Raw genomic sequence first — 20,939 nt, forward strand, 5'->3', positions numbered from 1 at the left:
AAAATTTCTCTTCCATTCTTTTTAGCCATCATATGATCATTACTCTGAATTCTTGCTCTGGTAGATTGCTTGCCTCTAACTCGTTTACTTCCTTTTCTGGTGATGCCTGCTTTTCTTTCAAGTGCGGGCTATTTCTTTGTCTCCCAATGGTCTCTCTTTTCAGGATGTCTGGTTATGTGGTGTTCCTTCTTTCCATGGGTGATTGGAGAACTCCCTTGAATCCACGTGTTTGCCCCGATTAGGGTGTCACAGCTGCTTGATGGACTCCTCTGCTGTGGGTTTTCCAGGCCTCCGAGAAGATCCTCCTTTCCTGGTAAGATGGCGCAGCCTTCCCTCCGAGCCCATAGCTCTGGGAGAGGTCACCATCCTCTTCTTAAGACAGAGAAGGAGACACCCTGGCAAACGGAGATTTCCCTTGGAAACGTCCCTCAAAAAAGGGCAACTTCTCTTTGTTAAGAGCTTCTCTCCTGTCGGCAGTCATCCCCAAATAATCCTCATGTCAAAGAGGCACATCTGGAGGTGGCACATTCTGCTTCCCCCAGATCCCTGACCTCTGGGGTCCAAGGCCATTCCTGAATAGATAGTTTGAGAATGGAACTGAATTGTAGGACACACTACAGAACTGGTCAGGATGGGGAAAGCCCACACATGGGTAACCAGAAAGGGTATGGGACGTAGAGGGAGAAACAGAGTTCCCCCTATTGGCATATAGAAGTTCTAACTTTTAGCCACCATACATAAAATAGTTTTAGAAGCATACCCACTCTGAAGAGGACAGGGAGTGCCCTCTGCCAGTCATCCCTCTCCTGGACTGCTCTGCACTTCATTTTCAGGGAAATATGAAGGAACACCTTCTCTCACGGTGTTCCAGCTCCTCTCACAGTGAGTGGAAGAGGCCCAGTGGGCTTAGCCTTGCACCTAGTTGGGGCGGTGGGAATAAAGTCTGCTCTTTCCAGAGGCAGCCATCAATGGGGAACATTTGTTCACTTTCCTCTCCTCGCGGGTGAGGTGGTGGCAAATTCTGCCAAGAGAACAAGAAACAAAGGATAATGAACAAGAGTGCCAGTTTAGAATTTTGCATGCAAGGTGATTTTAAATTCTGGTTTATTACACAGAACTTATGAATGCATTTCCAAGAAGCAGGCTCCACACAAAGGTGTAATGAGTACTTCCAACATTTCATTTTGCAGCTCCATTTACTTGAAATGATGTGACATGAAGAGATATGTTTGAACATATTTCCTTTTCAGGAGTACACTTGCTTATCATGAGAGAAGATGGGATCAGTGCAGTCTGAGAGTGGGGAGGATGGCAAGACAGCATGCAGGGCGGGTTGCAAACTGTCTATGAATGGTGCTTTGTTCAGCAGGCTGGTGAATTTCAGATGATCTTGTCCCAAAGTGTTATGTGACTCTGCCTGGAGTGTCAGAAGGTGTCATTGCACTGTCGCCTGGTCTGACAGGGGGTGCTCCGTAGATCAGACTTCTCTCTGGCAGCACTGATGAGTGTATTAGCACACACAGCACTGCCTCGGCAACCTGCGTGCTAATCTACAGTGACAGATGCACAGGGGTGGACGGGCTGACCTGCTTCCCTGGTCAGAGCACACAGTGGCCCTAAATCAGAATTTGTGGCAGAAGCAGCCAGCCAGTCTCTAGGTCTCTATTTTATAAATTCAGATGATCTGCAGGCTGCTGAATAAGTGTATACACTCAAACTTATTTTTAACAAATGGCTGTCCTATAAAAGCTTAAGGACACCAAACAGGTAATTTTTCTTTCAATATGTTACTGGGGCTTGGGGTTTTTGGGTTCCCCAAGATAGAAACCAAGAAATTTTGAGGCAAAGGTACTCACTTACTCTGGAGCACTTAGAGGCTGTGCAGAACACAGGCAGGTCTGCCAATCCGATGGGGGCTGGCTCTCAGGACTACTTTTCTGGGCTGAGGACCAAGTGGGCATGGACCTAAAGGCAGGCTTTTTGAAAAAGGTGGGCTTGTGGAATTTTCCATGTTAGGGTACAGCTACGTTCTCCTGCTACTGGGTTGCTTAGCAACTTTCTCGGTGGCTGTGCTGTGAGGGTAGGGTAGTGGGTTGCTCCCTACCCAGCCCATGAAGGTCATATAGCGGTCAAACCTTGAAACTGTACAGTGGAAGTGTGGTTTCCATATCTGCAAGGGGGTTGGCCGTTAGACAGGAGATAAGAGAAGCCACTTCTGCATTCCCAGGCAAGGAGAAGCAGGTGGGGACAATTTCTTGCTGTCAGCTTATCTGGCGTTTCTTTCGGCCTGTGGCATTCCTTCAGGCCCAGGCCCGAGTCCCTGTGCTGTCTCAGATCTCTAAATCAGACTACCTAATGCCTATTGGATGCAAGGCCTTCAACCAGCAAGATTACTTCAATTCTCAGCCTCGGTTGTCTTATTTGTAAAATGAGGATTCATCTACTCACCCACTTATTCATTCATGGACATCCTCCTTTCCAGACTGGAAGGTTCTAGAGAGTAAGAACTCGATCCTCTAAGTGTCATTTATCTCTTACCCAATTCCTTCTCCCTGGGAACATGGCCACCTCTCCATTGCTACAGATTGCCATCTCTGATGCTCCCATGGATTTTACCCTGTTCCCAGCTCATTTGCATCCTTGTAACAGAAGGTCACTGTTGGCAGCATCATGCTTTCTAGTACCTTAGGAGTTCGTCCTCCTCAGCCTATAGCTTGTCCAGGGCCACCACCTGGGTCCTTTTTACTGAGCAGTGTCTTCTGCTTATTCTGGCGAGTTGTCACTCAGACCCACCCTGAAAAGCACAGGCTGATGTAAGCATTGGCCACACAGCAAGAAAGGTGGCAGCCATGCAGTTCAGGGGCATCCCTGCTGGGGACCGGAAACACACTGAATTTACTAAAATCTTAACCATGTGCCAGCACTATGCTATGTGCTTTTCATGCACTATCTCAGTTAATTCTCCAAACATGTCCCCAGGATATTATTATCCCCAGTTAAAGACGAGAAAGCTATGGTTTCAGAGTTAGGCAAACTGACCACAGACACACACATTGCCAGTAAGTGGCCAAACAAAGATTTGCGTTCACACCATCTCACACCAGACCTCAAGCCTTAGCCACCCCTCTCCAGCCAAAATTAATAGGACTGGATGGAAAAAAGGAACAGAATAACATTTCAACCCTACTCATGTTGTAATCTTCCACTCTGCATTTACCTCACCTGTTTTAAAAAAATAGTTGTTTATAATTTTATACTTTCTAAGGAGTGGGAAAGAGGTATCAGGATGCTTTGGACTGCAAAAAGCCACTACCAAACAAAAGAATTTTAAGTAACAATTCTCCCATATGCCAATATGTCTAGCAGGGCAGCCTGGGGATTTTGTCAGGGGCACAGCTCTGTCATATGGGCTCCCCATCTTCCATCCTGCAGCTCAGACTATAGGAGTGGTTCCTCCTCAATATCACAAGGCTGCAGCACCTTCAGGCATCCAACTCAAACAAAGATGTTGTTACAAATAGAGTATTTCTCCCCTACATTTCCATCCGGTGGAGAAGAAAACCTTTATCAGAAACCTCTTTGAGGACTTTCTCTTGGGCTTTGTGCCCATGGCCACCCCTGAACCAATCACTGGCGAGGAGGACGGAATTGTCATGGATAGTTTATCCCAATGGTGACTCAATGCTTGGATCTGAGGTGGGGTTAACCTCTCTAGTCATATGGGAAAGCAAAGTCCAAAACAGAACTGGGATGAGAAGATATGTATACACAGGGAGATGATGGGTAGGAAAGAAGGCTACTGAGTAAGGGTTAACTACTGACTGCCATTCTGGGGAAGGGAAGGGAGAGTGCTGGATTACCTTGACCCCACCCCACCCCTTATTTTTCCATAAGATTAATTATTCAAATTAGGGGTACATATTCAACAGAAATAAAGAACCTCAAAGAGTTATAAAACAAATGACTTCCACTTTATTTGTTCAGTGGATCTATATGATTGTAAATCTTTGTGGAACCTTTGATTACAAAGTGATGATCATCCACCCTTCCCCTAGGTTCCTGTCTTATTCCCCAAAAGAGTTTCCTTACAGCATATCTTCACACTAAATTGCCTTTGGGGAATGCAAAAATAATAAATAGCACAGTAACGCCACCACCCAGTCCCATGCCAATCACAATCACAATCACCTTTGCCCATCCACATTTTCATCTGAATGAGAATGTCAATCAACTGAAGCCTATTTCATTTTTCATTTTCCTCCCCCACCACTATTCTCTATAATGATTCCTCCTCAAATAGCATTTCTTTTCATAAGAGATGCTGGAAAAATTAGTATCATGGTGTCTTTTTATATCTCAGATACTTTTGGTTTATCAAAATGGTTCCAAGAAAACCTTTTAAGATTCCACTTGAACTGCATGAAGATATGTCATCAACTGGGTCCCCTGTTTGGTGGCAGGCAGGCTAACCCAAAACTAAGTTCTTCCCAAGGGATTTGCTTTAGGAATAGAAGTACTTCCACCCATGAGAGAAATCCTACAAGTCAGCAGCACATTATGCTGATGTCAATAAAAGCAAAGATGTGCCCTCCCTCCTGTCTCCCCTGCACTTACTTCCTGCCACACCCTCCTCACTCAGAAGACTGATCTGGTCACCATCTCTCTACTCGGAATCACCCAGTGTCATATCTACATCCCACTCTTAAATCTTAGTCATCGGCTCCCCCACCTTTAGGAGTCCAGTCGTATAAGATTCTGTGAGGCAGGAATGGTCTCAACTTCAAGATCCCCCCTTCTTGTGAGACATACAATGGGTATAGACATTTAAACAGGCAGACATGGAGTGAAGACACAGGGTAACCAACACATTCACTCATCATACATAGACTACAAACTGATCTGGACACATTCTCTGCCTCAGAGTTTTAACTTTTCCAACTATACCATGCTGCTTCTCATGTCAGGACAAAGGAAAGAGACTGACAGCAAATGGGCCTGCTAATAAAAAAAAAGCCCCACATGTACCTTCTTTCCGAGGCCCAACAGCTACATATATGTATATATTCTGTTTTATAATCTGCTTTTTAAAAACATATTATGAACATGTCTTTGTCTTATTAAATATTTTCACAACATAATGTTTGATGGTTGTATAATTTTAACATATTGATATATTTTGCAATATGAACTTTATTATAAAGAGGGTCGCACTGAGCAATCTTATAAACAAAATTTGTGTATTAGATGTTTTCTTAAAGAAATTCTCAGATACAGATTCAAAGATAAAAATTGTAAAACTTTCCTTCTTCCTTGCTAAATTATACTCCCAGAGTTCTTATTTAATTCACACTTTTGCTAATACAGAAAATTATTAAATTTTAAAAAATGGAATCTTGGCCGATTTTATAGCTAGGATATTCTAATTTTTCTGTAAACACAAAACTGACCAAAAAGTAAAGTTGATTTAAAAAATGCTTGTGCTTTTTAATTTGTATTTTTCTAATTGAGGTATTATCCTTGTTCCTTATTTCTCAGACATATTGTGTATCAGACAAAAGAGGCACCAAACTAAGGTTAGGTCCAATGGGAACTTCTTTGAGAAACAAAACCTGCTGAGATTGGCGCCACACCCCAGGCTTGACCTGAGGTTGGGTGGGTCCTCAGGGCTGCATCCTGTGAATGGATTTGTTTATGTGAGGAAGCTGCCATAGGAATGTGTTTTAGAAAAAAAATGGAAATAAAAAGTACAAATAAACTCCACAAAACACCCTGACCCAGTTGTCCAGAGTTCACTCAGTTTTTGTTTTTTTTTTATATCAAACTTGTGTTCCCATTTTCCTTATAGACAAAGGAGTCAAGACCAATTCAACATGTGCTGTCTGCAGCCAGCACCCCAGACCCCTGGCTGTGCGCAGGGGATTCAGAGATTACTGAATCTGAGAGCTGCTGAGTGTGCACAGGAGCTCACGGAGTTGACACAGTGCAGCCAGTGCGATGGGGCAGCTGCACAGGGCACAGGAGAGTCTCCAGAGGAGGATGCATCTCTGAAAGCCAGCTGCAGAGAATGGCCTGTAGGCAGTGCTGGGAGGGAGCACAGCCCTGAGCTGCTGTGAGCAGGAAGGGGCATCCACCAGAGCTGGGAGACAGTGTGCTGGGGGAGAGCAGGGAAAGCAGGCCTGAGACCAGGCTGCAGGAAGGGAGTGGGAGCTGGAGCATCCATTGCAGACCATGGCCTCTGGGCCACATTCAGGCTCCGCCTGATTTGGGATAGCCTAACTGCTAATGCTGTTTTCACCTTTTTAACCATGAAATGAAAAAAATGAGCATTAGCCTCTCTGGGAGAACAGTTACGCAGTTTGCCTTCCTGACTCACAAAGCCTAAAATATTTATGAGGCCCTTCACAGAAAGCTCGCCAATTCCTGGTGAGTTTTGTGCCCTATGCTCAGAATACTAAATCCCACCCTGAGAGTGACAAATGCCATTAAACAGAGGGTGAGCATGTTTAGTTTTACATTAAAGCGACATCGGGGGGAAAAGTACACACCAAACTCAAGGGGAAAGGCAGACTAGAGAAAACAAACCAAACAGCCAACTTCTACAGGCCAGGAAAAGTGCAAACATCGAGGAAGGCTAATTGTCTGCATTGTGTGCTTGAGAACACATGCACCATTTCCCCAGTAAACATACGGCCTTGGTTTGCAGAATGAAGATCACAATGAGAGTGGAAACGGGGGAGAAAACTCCAAATTCTGGCTCCTGGCTGCACCCGATCCTCCCGCTGATTTTTTACAGAGAGGAAGGGAAAGGGATAGAGAGCTAGAAACATTGATGAGAGAGAAACATTGATGAGCAGCCTCCTGCACAATCCCTACCAGGGATGTGCCTGCAACTAATGTACATGCCCTTGACTGGAATTGAATCCAGGACCTTTCAGTCCACAGGCCAATGCTCTATCCACTGAGCCAAACCAGTTTTGTTAAGGGGACAATATTTTAATTTCTTTTCCTGCTATGGTTAGATTCCGCCTCCCCTCATTGGATTTTGCTAGCATCCCTCTGATGGCTGCTCAGAGGGGTTATTTCTCTTGCTCAGAGAAATAACCTGCACTTCGAGGGCCCACACTGGATTCTGTCCCCGATTTCCCAGTCAGTTCACTGAGAGGGTGAGAATGGAGGTTCTAACAAACCCAGTGATAGGGCCGTGGAAATGGGGGTTAAGCCACAGTGGCAATGGCTGTTTTCTATCAAGCTTCCTGGGAAACAAGCAGAGAAGGTGGTCCGCATGCCAGCCCCTGCCCAGCCCTGCGTTCACTCATTGCTGTGAGCTGGGATGACTCCAGCCCAGTTTTCATGTGCCTCCTCTGTGTCCTCGCATGCCCAGGGTCTTTCTAATCAGCAGACTGATGTGGAGGCTCTGATGGAGTGAAAGACCAGGGCTAGACAAGAGTCGAAGCCCTAGAGTTCAGTGTCATTGACACTAACTGATTCGGGTCTTGCTTCATGGAGTTTCTGGGGTTCCACCTGGCACGAGGTTGCTCCTGTCGCTCACCATATGGGTCTGTGAGCAGGGCCTGGGAAGCCGCACTCCCTAAGGAAGACGCCAGGGAGAGGAAGATTGCAGCCTCCTTATACAACCTCCCCCTTGCCTGGGGCTTCGCTCTCGGTCTGCACCCAGGACCTCAGAGGCTGCTTTCCAGTGATAGTTTGAAAAAACACCTTCTGTGTTCTGCCCAATCACTGCCATCGTTCCCTGGCAACCATCTGACTTCTCAGACATCCTCCTCAAAGCAGCTCCTAGCTAAGTCTTCTCTGTTACACCTGTTTGCAGCTCTTTTCACAGGTCAAACGAAGACGAGATGGAGAAAAACATAGGAGTGCCATCAGCTCTGATTTTCTTGTGACACAGGTTGAACCCTCCTCCTTTCTGTGGTTTGGAACGTGTCCTCACAATCCCTCACGTGCTTTCCTACAAAAGAATAGGTAGACACCACCTCCTTATTATATTATTGATATATTATATTATTGCTTGATATGTCATTAACATAATATATTATTGACTGATAGATAACCTCACATTTTTCTTTTCTGTCTCCTAATATATGGGACAGAATTATAAATTATATTTATAAATAATCTTAACTTTCCCATAGTTCACTAGGGAAACTGGAAAAATTCTCTCCACTAACACTACACATTTAACCACAGCTGTGTGGTTGTGATAACTGGCATTGGGGAAAGTGATTCAGAAACCATAAGAATGGTCTTACATGATCCATCTCTCTAATCACATTGACCTCACTGAAATAACCCATAATAAAAACAATCTATTTGTAAACCTCAACATGAAAATATAGAGAATATTGATCTGAGGTTAACTAAAGTCATCATAAGTTTGAACACACATACCTGGAATTAAACCGTTGAAGTTAACCATTTTTTTTTTCTTTAAAAATGTCAGCTAATGAGGCGTAGAAAAATGTAATAAAAAAAAATGAAATATTTTCCAATGGCCACTCTGGATTTCTCAAGCAAAGTGTAGAAAGTACAACAAAGAAATGTGGCAAATTCAGAGGTGAAACTAACCACATAAAACTTAATAACAGCTTAAAACAACAAGCATTTATTAGCTCACGATTCTATCATTTGAACAGGGCTTTGCAGAGATGTCCCTCTCCACTTCAGAAGGCATTTCCTTGGATCTTTGTAAGGCTGCATTTGGCAGTGCGTGGCTGAGGGTGGATACCCATGATAGCTTCAGTCCTGCGTCAGGGGCCTACACTGGGTGGTTGGAATGCTGGGGGCTGCCTATATCTCTCTCTCTCTCTCTCTTCAGTGGGATCAGATTACTTAAATCATAGCTGAGGGTTCTAAGAAAGTAAAGGGGTTCTTAAGGGCCAAAAATGTGTTACAATCTGCTGATCAAAACAAGTTACAAGATAAATTCAGGGGAAGGAAAATAGTTCCCACCGCTTGTTAGGAGGAATCTGATACTGGGGCAAAGGTATAATGAGGGAATAATGAGAAGGTGTCTTCAGACTGAAGAATGATACAGGGAACTCTGCAGAATTTCACAGAATTTGCTGAAGGGTAATTTACTTGAGGGAAAATGGGATGGGAATAGAACAGATGACCCAACAATTCTGCATGGATTATTCTCTGCTACAGACTCCTGTTACTGTACTTTTTAAATAGTATAACTTAGGTTCTAATGATTGACATGACAAAGGAACAAGGAATGCAGTAGTGCCAGGAGCTATGGCTCCTTCTGGTTTTGTGATAAATTATTGCTTATAATAGATACCATCTCCAGTTTTATATTTATCTGGGTTGTCATGCCATTCTGGCTGTTACTAACCAAAATATTTATGGCTATTTTTAAAGGAACACAGATAGTCATTAACTAGAGGTTTTGATATGTTTTCTAAGGACAGTGAAGTTGGTCATAGGTCATAGCATGAAACTTAAAAATGAAATGCAATCTGGGACACCGAGATGGAGTTGGTTTTGTTCACATCTACATCTTTTCAGAAGTGACATGTCCGTGCAGGGGTGGAAGGAATTCCTGGAAATCATATTTGAGACAATCTCCCACAGATAGTTCGTGTGAGAGCACCGAGAAGATGCTCTCCTTGATCACAGGCTCTGAAAAGTCATCCCCCTTTTCCATGAGTCCTTAGCTTTGGCTAATAAGAGCTGCAGCTTTCAGCAAACATGATTTTGTTCACCTCCACGCCAAGAGACTTCAACAAATACTAGCCTGGTTTATATCAGTTCAAGGCTTTGTCCCTAAGATGACAATTCTGACCTCCTTGAATACCTGCCTGAGAACAGTCAATGCTGTTTGTTATAGCCAAACCTGACTATAGGCTTCTGGCCTTTCTTAGTCACTCGCTAGTCAACAGAGCCAAATATCAACAGTACAACAATTGAAATTGTTTTTGATGGCCAAATTTTTTAAACTCCAACTTGTTCTAATGCCACTTCTTCAAAATAGAATCCCCCAGGCCATGGTACAATATTTTGTGGAAGAGCCACACTCAAGAGGCCAAAGAGCCGCATGTGGCTCATGAGCCGCAGTTTGCCAACCATGGACTTGGTGCATTTACTTTTAAGAATTTGCAATTGTGAATCTTTTTTCTATTCCTTTGACTTGTTCCTTCTATAACCTCAGGAATGCCTTTCTTAAGGTCTTGGGAGCCATCCCTTTGAACTGTAATCATCAAGAAAAATAGGGCCCTTGTCTCCCAATCTCTGCCGTTGGGTAGGACCCTGACTTTGATAAACACCAGTTAGCAGATGACCTAGATACACTGACTAAGCCCTCTATCTGATTTTATAATTTTCCATTTCTCTGACCTTCTAACCCTCTGTTCTCTCTCTTCCCTTCTCCCTCATTCTCCCTTTAAAATGCCCTGTCTCCTCTGCAGCTTGAAGTTGAGCTCAGACTCCCTCCCCTACTGCGATAGCCTGAATAAAATGTCTTACAGTTTTAACAAGTGTCTGGTAAGTAATTTTTCTTGGACAGTACTTATGATGAAAGATGATGTTGTGCCCTACTGGTTTGACTCAGTAGATAGAGCATCGGCCTCCCAACTGAAGGGTCCCAGATTCGATTCCTATCAAGGGCACACACCTGGGTTGCAGGCTTAATCCAACGTTCAGGAGACAGCCAATCAATGATTCCCTCTCATTATTGATGTTCCTATTTATTTCTTCCTCTCCCTTCCTCTAAGAAATAAGTAAAAATATATTTTTTTAAAAAAAGAAAGATGATGTTGTGTTAAACTAGGGCAATTCCATGGAGAAAGTAGAACTGATATGCACTTAGAAGCTGGACCCAAAAATTCTTGGTGATTAAGGGAGTGGAAAAGAATTAAGGAGTCAAAAATGAGGCTTAAGATTTAGGCTTTGACAACTTCAGGGTTGGGGATACCATTTACTGAGAGTGGCAACAGGAGGGAAGTAGTAGGTTGGGTTCAGTTCATACATGCTGATTTGGAAAAGTCTTCCAAATGAAGATGCCCATTAGGCCATTGGGTATATGGATTTGAAATGTTGAAGAGATGAACAAGAGGAGTGTTGAAACCCTAAACAACTAGGGGCTAATTAAACTCATGTGAGTAGTTGAGAAAAGACTAGAGGGAGCATTTGGAAGGAAAAGAAAATAGGGCTTCAGACATTTGATGATGAGCAAATAAAATGTTGACTGTCATTAGAGAACTGAAAGGAACAGGCAGAGAGAAGGCAGGCTGGAATCAATCCAGGGTATGGGCAGTGAAAGGATAATGAGGCTCAGTGTGACACAGAGAGGGAGGCTGAGCCTAACTCAGGCCATCCCAGCAAACGAAGTTGTTCTTTTGGAGAGCTCCAATGTCTCTGGGAAACTAGAGGGGATTTAGACTGCCAAGAACAAGAGCAGCAGTGGGAGGAAGAAAGGGCAGGAGGAGAGTGGGAAAGATTTGAAATATCTGTCATAGGAAATGAGAGCAAAAACTGACCCAGACTCAGGTTATGTTACCAAGGCTTCATGTCAGATGGTATAAAGATGAGTACAAATGCAGCACTGGCTGGCAGTTCCCAGGATGAACAAGACTAATGCAGTTTTAGCACAAAAAGATGGGGTCTCTCCATACTTCTAAAACTTATACACACACATGTAATTTTCTAGAGGAAGATTATTTGTCTAGAGGCTGGCACATATGTGGGATGTAACAAATTCTGGAGTTTTGTTTATTTGGTTCCTATTCCTCCATAATAATTTTCTAAATTACATGATTTTCCCTACATTGAAACAGTGTTGTGAGGAGTTTGTTGACTTTGATATTCATCTGTGTGACTCCAATACCATCAATTCCAAGCAGAACATTGTTCTGTCTTCACAAGCTGCCCCACTCCCCCAGCTGCTGGCAACTTCCAAAACCTGCTCTTGGAAGTGTAATATAGCTGCCATCAAGTCACAGTAGATATCAGTAAGTGTCCATTATATGCCAACCCTGGGCTTCCTTACTTTTAATAGCTGGATATGTAAGAGTTCTTAAACTTATTGAAAAATTGAGCTTAAAGAACTATTCAGATGGGATTTACTTTAGCTTCTTATAAGTTCCAGGCATCAGGTTATGAAAACACTAGTTTGAAGGCAACATCTGACCCTCAGCCTGAATTCATCTACTTTCAGAGAAAGGATCAAAAACTAAAATATTGAGATATTAGAGGCCTGATGCATGAAGATTCGTGCAAGAATAGGCCTTTCTTCCCCTGGCTGCTGGCACTGGCTTCCCTCTGGCACCCAGGACCCGGGCTACTTCACTCCAGCCGCTGCTGCCACCCCCCAGACCTGGGCTGAGATGGTCAATGCCACCTCATGGTGACCAGTCCTTTGATCATTTTGGCTATGATGCCTCTTGGCCTTTTATTATTATGATTCCCATAAATCAGAAAACTCCGTGTCACACTGAAAAGCTGACATAGCCACATCTAGAGTGGCTGAAAGCCAAATATGTTTTGTTGTCCCTCCCTCTAACTTTCTATTTATCAACCGTGAACATAGATCAACACCCTGTTTTAGTGTTTGGTGATTAGAATTATATAGTCCTTTTAAAAATTAAATGAAAAAAAGGCCTTTGTTGTAAATTATTCTTCTATATCCATTACTGACTTTACTAAACTAAATTGGCTCATGATATATGAGAGAAATGTCCAATCTCTGAACCAGCCAATGAGGTTCAGATGATGATTGTAAAATAATTCAGTATTTAACAGAAAAGGTGGCATAAGCCAGATGTGTCCAGAATATTTCTTTTGTTTTGTTTTTCTTTTTCTAATTAGTCTCATGCAAAATACACAGAGGACAAACATGATTTCAAATGACATCAGCTGGCAAGCAAATGTGCTTTCCTTCACCCACTCTGACATTTATTTTCATTTATCTAAGTGTTAGATAAATGTAACATTTTATAAAAGGTACAAAATTGTGAGGGTGCCTGGCCAGAGTGGCTTAGTGGGTTGAGTGTCTGTGTTTGCAACAAAAGGTTGCCAGTTTGGTTCCCTTTCAGGGCATATGCCTGGATTGCAGGCTCGATCAACTGTTGGGGCACATAGGGAAGGCAACCAAACAATGTTTCTCTATCTTCAGTTCCTCTCTCTAAGCATGTCCTCAGGTGAAGATTAAAAAATAAAGAAATAAAATGTCTCCGTTTAAAAAAAAATAATTGTGAGGGCAAGAATTGTGAGTTCTCAATTGTTTTTCATTGAACAACCAACATGAATCTATGCCCTTGAAGGGGTTCAGTGGATAAAATGGATTATGGTCTACTGTCCTTAGAAAAGATCAGCTTTATTTGAACAATTTAGATGTGTCACCAGCTCTGTGAATAGGGACTTTCCAGCCAGAAAGCAGCAAGTTTTATCTTCCTAAAACAAGCATGACAGGCATATTTAATTCTAATGCACTTTCTGGCCTTTATTTTATGCTGAATTGGGAATAGAAAGATATTATTAAAAATGAATGCTTGTATAGTAATGGGTATATATCAATCACTGTTGTGCTCTCACATGCATTAACTAACTTAATTCCCAACAACCCTAAGAGAAGTTAACTTACCCAAGGCCTCAGCTGTGACTACAGTCTGTGCTCCCTAATCAGCAGCGTATGGTAGCTGTACTGAGTATAACACTGTCACTCCCTGCACAGGGGCGGTCTTGTGGGTGATACAGCTCCCCACAGAGACATTTATAATAAAATGTGAACGATAATAATAGAGATGTGCGCTAATATTATGGGAACTCAGAAGGACATACCTGAATCAGCTGGGGAAAGAAAAGCCTGAGGAAGTTTCCTAAACTGAGGAGTTCCTGAGTTTCACCTTAAAAAGGAGGAAGGCTGGAATGGGCGGGTGGGCAGGGCAGCCACAGGCAGAGGGAACCAGAAGCAGATGATACTGATCTCACTTTCCACGTGCGCCACTAACGTGGGGAAAATGCTGCCAATCACCCTTTTATTCATCACCGATTGAAATGTGCTTGCTGGCTTCAGAGATATAAAAACGTGGACAGAGTGCACCCCAGAATGATGAAATGTGGTTCGCTTTGTTTGGGGTAGCTGGAACATTAAGTGAAAGGGACAAGGTTGAAAGAGGCTGTTGCCAAACCTAGTCCTTTGGCAGCAGGGAAAGAGAAATAAGACCACATTTAAGTTGATTTGAACAAATCAATAGAACTTGGTGACTATCTGGTGCCTCACAAAAACTCAAATAGTGCTAAGTAGTTATTGTAAGTAATACCAGCTTTTCTATTTCTCTTAGATATAGCACTTCATAGACAGACTAGAAGCCCAGTGCACGAAATTTGTGTGCAGGTTCAGTCCCTAGGCTGGCCTGTGATCAGAGCCATTTTCCCTGCCCACAGCCGGCACTGGGCCCCCCCCTCTGATGCCACCTACCCTTGGTTCCCCTTTCACCATAGGGTGATCTGTGCCTGAAGGATGGGGAGCAGGCAGTAGTGGGGGGAGGGACTGAGAGGTTGGCTATTACTGCCCACTGGCCGGCCCCACCCCTGCCATGGGTTGCTTCTGTATGTGGGGCGACTGGCAGGGCAGGGGCCTTGGTCTGGAGCTGCCCACATCCCCTGCCACCCACACCTGGTTCCCTGTTCACCATCATAGTGACTAGTCCAGCAGTCATTCTGATTGTTCTGCCTTTAGGGTCAACTTGCATATTATCCTTTTATTATATAGAATTATATAAGATAGAGGCCTGGTGCATGTTGGCCTGCCCTGATGGGGGTCTCCAATTGGAGTGGGAGGGTCCCCACTGGGGGCAGGCCAACCTGGGTGAGGGCCCACGGGTGGTTTGCAGGCTGGCCTCACCCCCATTGGGTTGGGAGAGGCTGATCAGGGGTGGGGCCAGATGGGAAGAGGTTGGGTTCACTGGCCACAGTGGGCATCATAGCGACTGGTCATCAGGTTGTTCCAGCATTACAGACAATGGCTTTTTTTATATATAGATAATATAGACATAGACATTGTTATATATGCATATAGGGTATAGGTATGTATAGAGAGATACATAAACAGTAAATCAACTTAAAGAAAAATATTAAGTAAGTTATAATCCAGGTGGCACATTGGCATGAGAACCTTTGTGAAGACAGCTCTGATAATAATTCATGAAGGGTTGTGGCCTCCAGATGGATATGCTAGTCTTCATTGTGGGGATAACAGATGGAAATGTAGGAAAATCTTAACACACCCGGAGACCGTGCAGAGCGTACTCACACATTGAGATGGACCATAAGAAGCCTCAAAAGTAAAAAAAGAGTGAAACATGGAAATGTATCTCAAGCTTGAATAAGCATTTTTAGCATCCAGTCTAAGCAAAAGCCGTCTCAGACAGGCCCATCTTTCACTTCCTGCATCGGCATCATGAGCTCATAAGATAAGTTCTGCCGAATGAGGTGCCACTGGCAGAGGAACAGTCAGGCCTTCATGAATGGTGGGCACGGCAGGAGGTGGGGAGCAGGGAGCCAGACTCGTCTGTTACCCAGAGAATAAAAGGGCTATCTTTAGAATGAATGGGAAGCTCTGAGCCTCAGCTGATTTCCAAGGTCAGTGGGTCATATCCACAAATATTTACCGAGCACCTCCTTATTGCAAGTGTGCTCTTGATGAGACTCTTCCACCTCCTCCATTCAAGCCCCAGCAGCCCAAACACAGAGCTCTTAAGCACGGACCTCACTCCATCTGATAACAGCACCGCTGTTACTTTTGGCTTCCTGAGAAAGCCCTTCAACATGCTTCCACACAGGAGCCCACAGAGGACAGTTCGTTGTAAACCTCATCACGTGCCAAGAACGCGGGTGGCAGGCCAGGCTACCCTGCTCAGATCACACTCAGCAAGCACAGAAACCCAAGCTGTCGCCTGATATTCAACCAAACAGTGTTGAGATCCCATACTGGGCTTGTGTTCTCACCACGAGGTCTGTCCACTTGTGAGCGGTCCTCCGTCCAGGAAGCCGACATGACGCAAGGTCCTGCCGAAAGCACAGCGAGGGCGTGTTCACACCCTTGGCATTTCTTTTGAAGAAGGCGAGTTGAATTTTTTTATTTATTTTACAGATAAAATGCCTAAAGCACTGAGAAGTAGATTGAACTGTCTGAGTTTTTCTAAGCTAATTACTGAAAAGAAAGCAGGATCCACTATTGGCTTCATAAAATTGTGAGTCTAAGAAAAGGCGCTGCTTTAAAGAAACATGAAGTAAAGACTAGTTAGACTTGGGCCAACTTTGCCTAATGTATTATAAAACAGGTCGTTCACACTGTTTAAAAATCACTCAATAATTGTATGATTAAAAATGCCCTATATATGGATGGATGATAGATCATAAGTGTATAGATGTATGACTGGATGTATAGATAGATGGATGATAGATAGATGATACAACAGATAATAGATATATGAATGGAGAGTGGGTGGGGAAAGAGACACACAGAGAGAGAGAGTGAAAGAGTGAGAGAGAGAGAGAAATCAAGGATAGCATTACCTGCCACTGAATACTGAATGTGAGTCAGTCATGACACTGTACAAAGAGCCTGTGTTTGCCCTCTGAGATCACTGCTTCAGTGTGTGACCTTGAACCAGCCCCTTTTCTCGAGCTTACATTGCTTTATATGTCCAATTAGAGGCCTGGTGCACAAGATTCATGCACAGGGGGCATGGGTCCCCTCAGCTCACCCTCCACCCCCTTCACTCCAGGACACCTCAGGGATGTCCAACTACCAGTTTAGGCCTGATCCTGGGGATCCCTCTCAAAGTCCAATACCACTGGCTCCTAACTGCTTACCTGTCTGCCTGCCTGATCACCCCTAACTGCCCCCCATCAGCCTGGTCTCCGGCCCCCCTCTGCCAGCCTGGTCACACTCACAGCCCCACCGCCCCCACCAGCTTGGTCTACCCCATCTGCCCCCTCTGCAGGCCTGGTTGCCACACTCAGCCTGCTGCTCAGTGGTTTGGTCAACCCTCACTAATCCTTCTATTGGCCTGGTTGTCCCATCAGCCTGTTCAATCATCCATTTGGTTGTGATGGTCGCTTAGGCTTTTATTATTATACTAGAGGCCTGGTGCATGAAATTCGTGCACAGAGGGGGGGTGGTGTCCCTTAGTCCAGCCGCCACCCTCTCCAATCTGGGACCCTTTGAGGGATGTCTGACTGCCCGTTTAGGCCTGATCCCACTGGATCTGGCAAGAGAACTGTTGGGGATGACCCAGGCCTGCAGGGGAGAGCAGTTGGGGGGATCAGGTCAGCTGGAGAAGGCAGTTAAGGGCAATCAGGCCAGCAGGGGAGCAGTTAAGCATTGATCAGGCTGGCAGGGGAATGTTTAGGGGTGATCAGGCTGGCAGGCAGAAGAGGTTAGGGGCAATCAGGCAGGCAGGCAGGTGAGCAGTTGGGAGCCAGCAGTACTGGATTGTGAGAGGGATGTCTGATTGCCTGTTTAGGCCCGATCCCACTGGGCAGTTGGACATCCCTCTCGAGGTCCCAGATTGGAGAGAGTGCAGGCTTGGCTGAGGGACACATACCCACCTCTCCCATGCACGAATTTTATGCACCAGGCCTCTAGTCTATAATAATGTCTAATAGAAATTGCAACATTACATTTAAATGAAATTATACCCCCAGTACACATTTGTACATGTTTGATTTACCTAGGTTGTAAGGCTGGTGTGTGAAAAAATATCTATATAAGATTGTATATAAAATCAATTTATACATAAAATACGTATAGATAATGTATAAAGTAGATTATTTTAATAGTCACCCAGTCACTTGTGCAGCATGGAACTGATGGTGGGAAACTGCAGAGCTCAGCTCTCTCGAGCCAGGTCCTGTGCACCCTCTGGCTCAGGCTCAGGCTTAGACTCAGGCTCAGGCTCAGGCTCAGGCTCTGCTCCCAGCTTGTGGAATTCACTGTTCCACCTCTCTCTAAAGTGGAGTGACAGAATTCACCCTTTTTTTTTTCTTTTAATCTTGCCCCTTTATCTCCCCACTTCCTCTCCCCTGAATCAGTCACCACTCTACACGTCCTATGGCCCATTCCAGGTGAACTCTCCCTGGCACTCAAGCTCCTCACAGATGTTTATCTCCTGCACTTGACTAAAACATGGCCTTCTCACTACTGCTCATAGAAGGCTACAGCTCACTCCCCTTCTGTGCATCTCTGGGTCAAAGCTAGGCTTGCCTTTCTTCTCAGAGCCGCTTCTAGAATTAAAGACATTTTCTAACTTCAAGTCAAACTCAGCTTCTTCAAGATTCATGCCAAGTGGCTGGTTCTACTTTTGCTGCTGATCTTTACCCTGTCATCCTATATAATAAAAGGCTAATATGCAAATTGTCCCCTTGACTGGGAGTTTGACCGGGAGTTCGACCAGGGGGTGGGGCCAGCTGGCCAACCGTCTGCTGTCTCTCCCCCTGGCTGACCCCACTCCTGATTGGCCTCCCCTCATCATGATTGGGAGTGGGGCAGGTCAGCCAAATATTCGTGGCTCCTCCCCCCTGATGAGGGCAGGTTGGCTGGACCCCTCCTGTGCACAAATTTGTGCACCAGGCCTCCAGTTAATAATAATTGTGTAATGCAATGTTGGACACACAGAGCTCCTGGGTATTAAAAACACACACTTTTTTATGCCTCCTTGTCCCTCTGTAATTTATTCAGCATGCAACGTTATTTTCCTTCTTCTACAAAACACACAAAACCTTACCTAAGCCCATAAATTTTCTGATTACTCCAGAGTCATTAAATGACCAGGCATGACCTCCATTCAGAAGCTCAGTTATCTGGTCTGACATAATGTGCAGAGCTTCCACCTTCCTTACTCATAGTGAAACTCCTCTACTCAGCCCCCTCCCAGCTTGCTATGGAAGGCAGCCTGCCTGAGGGGAGGTGGTTAGAGACTATCTTCCCACTAGACTTGTCTTGCAAGACCTGCTTGTCCTGCAGCCCCTAGGGTCTGGCACTCCCCCCTCCTACTCCTGTCTGCCTAGGTGTCATGGCCCATCCTGTCAGCCTGCCTGGACAGGGCCTACTATAGACTCTGGTGGGATTACATGTGGTCCATGGGAAGTAGCAACCCTGCTTTTGCCCTGACCAACTCCAGAATACACACAGACATCTCTCTTTGGACTTGTCTATCAGCTGTGAGCCTCTAGATTTCTCAGAAGGAAGCAAGGCCCTCGTACATTCTCTCTCTCATACCCCAGAGATCACATACAGACTACTCCAGGGTGTTCTATGGAGGCCACCTCCTCCCCTCTATGGGGAGGGCTCAGAGAAGGACTTCAAATATCACTTTCTCCAGGAAAGCTCCTTTGACAAACACCTGACCTGATAGCTGACAACTGCAGCTTTTATTTTCCATAATAGAGCCATCAACTTCGGTGGTTATGTCTCTTTTTAAGATATTTAATCTGATAACTTACACTCACTCAGGCTTCTCACTTTAGAATCTAGTATCTGTTGTTTTAGGTAGACTAAGCAAATTTTGACAGCATTTTTCATGTGCCATTATTCTCATATCATAGTCCAGCAATTCTAGGAGGATGGCATATGATCATTGCCACTCACAGATGAGAACAATGAGGCTTAGGGAGAAGTTGGGTGAACTGTACCAGATCACACAGTAAGAGGCAGAGCCAGAGTTTAAAACATTCCTTTTGGACTTTGGAGCCCAAGCTAATATTAAACTGCTCTCTACTATTTCTCGAATGTATTGACTCTGCTATGGAAGTCGTCCCCACACCCTAGGCTGCCTGCATGCCTTCAGCTTCCGTGGTAACAACCCATCTACCTTAGTTACAGTGACCTAGACTTCAACACTGTGTGGCCACCTCCTCCTCTCCTTTCAACTCTCTGCTTCAGCTGTTGTCACAACCCTGTTCCTCTGGAAATACTATCCAGACCTCCAGTCCCTAGATGCATCTAATTATCTTGTTTCTGTACTTTCCTTCTCCCAACCAAATTCTTTCCCATCTTGCATAACCAAGTTTCTTGAAAGAGTTGGTTGCTGTGTTTTCTCTATTTTATTATCATTCCATCTATAGAAACATAACTCAGCTTCCACTGCCTCTGCTCCTAGTAGCTACTACTGTAAATAGTATTGATAATAATTTCTCATTTTTTCTATCTCAATTAACACATAATCCCCTTAGGGAAGCCTTCCTTAAACCCAGATACCCAGGTAGGGTGCCTCTGATGAATGTGTCCGGAGTACCTGCACTCACCCCCTTCACAACATTATTCCTACAGACGGTAAATTACTTGCGGGCAGGAATTGTGTTTGTAGCAAGGGGATCCCTTCACTTAGCAGAGAATTTGACAAACAAAAGGGGCTTCTCTAATACTTGTGTTTTGTTGTTGTTGTTGTTGTTGTCATCAGTGGTTTTTATTGATTTACATTTGGCATAAAACATGATGTAACTTTAATGTGTTCAATGTATTGAGTTAATAAATTTATATTGCAATGGGATTGCCATGACAGTAGTGTTAACTAACACCTCTCTCATGTCATGGGTATCATTCTTTTAGTGTTGGGAACAATTACAATTTGGGCTCTTAGCAAGTTGAATGTTTATAGCTTAGTCTTAATAATATGAACAATAAAGATTTATTTAAAAAAAAAAGTCTTGTTATCTGTAATCACTGCACTGTGTGTTAGGTGTCCAGGTGTTATTTATCTACTGGTCCCAGGTATGTGCTCTTAACACCTTTCCTGTTCTCCCAGTCCCTACCCCCAACCCTGGTAGCCATTTTATTCTCTGCTTTTATGAGTTAGTTGTTTGTTTGTTTTTAGATTACACAAATAAGAAATATCTTACTGTATGTATCTTTCTCTGACTTGTTTCATTTAGAACAATGTTTTCCAGATCCATCATGCTGTTGCAATATATATATC

The sequence above is a fragment of the Pipistrellus hanaki genome (genome assembly GCF_964339955.1).
Source record: "Pipistrellus hanaki genome assembly, chromosome: 16".
Taxonomy (NCBI): domain Eukaryota; kingdom Metazoa; phylum Chordata; class Mammalia; order Chiroptera; family Vespertilionidae; genus Pipistrellus; species Pipistrellus hanaki.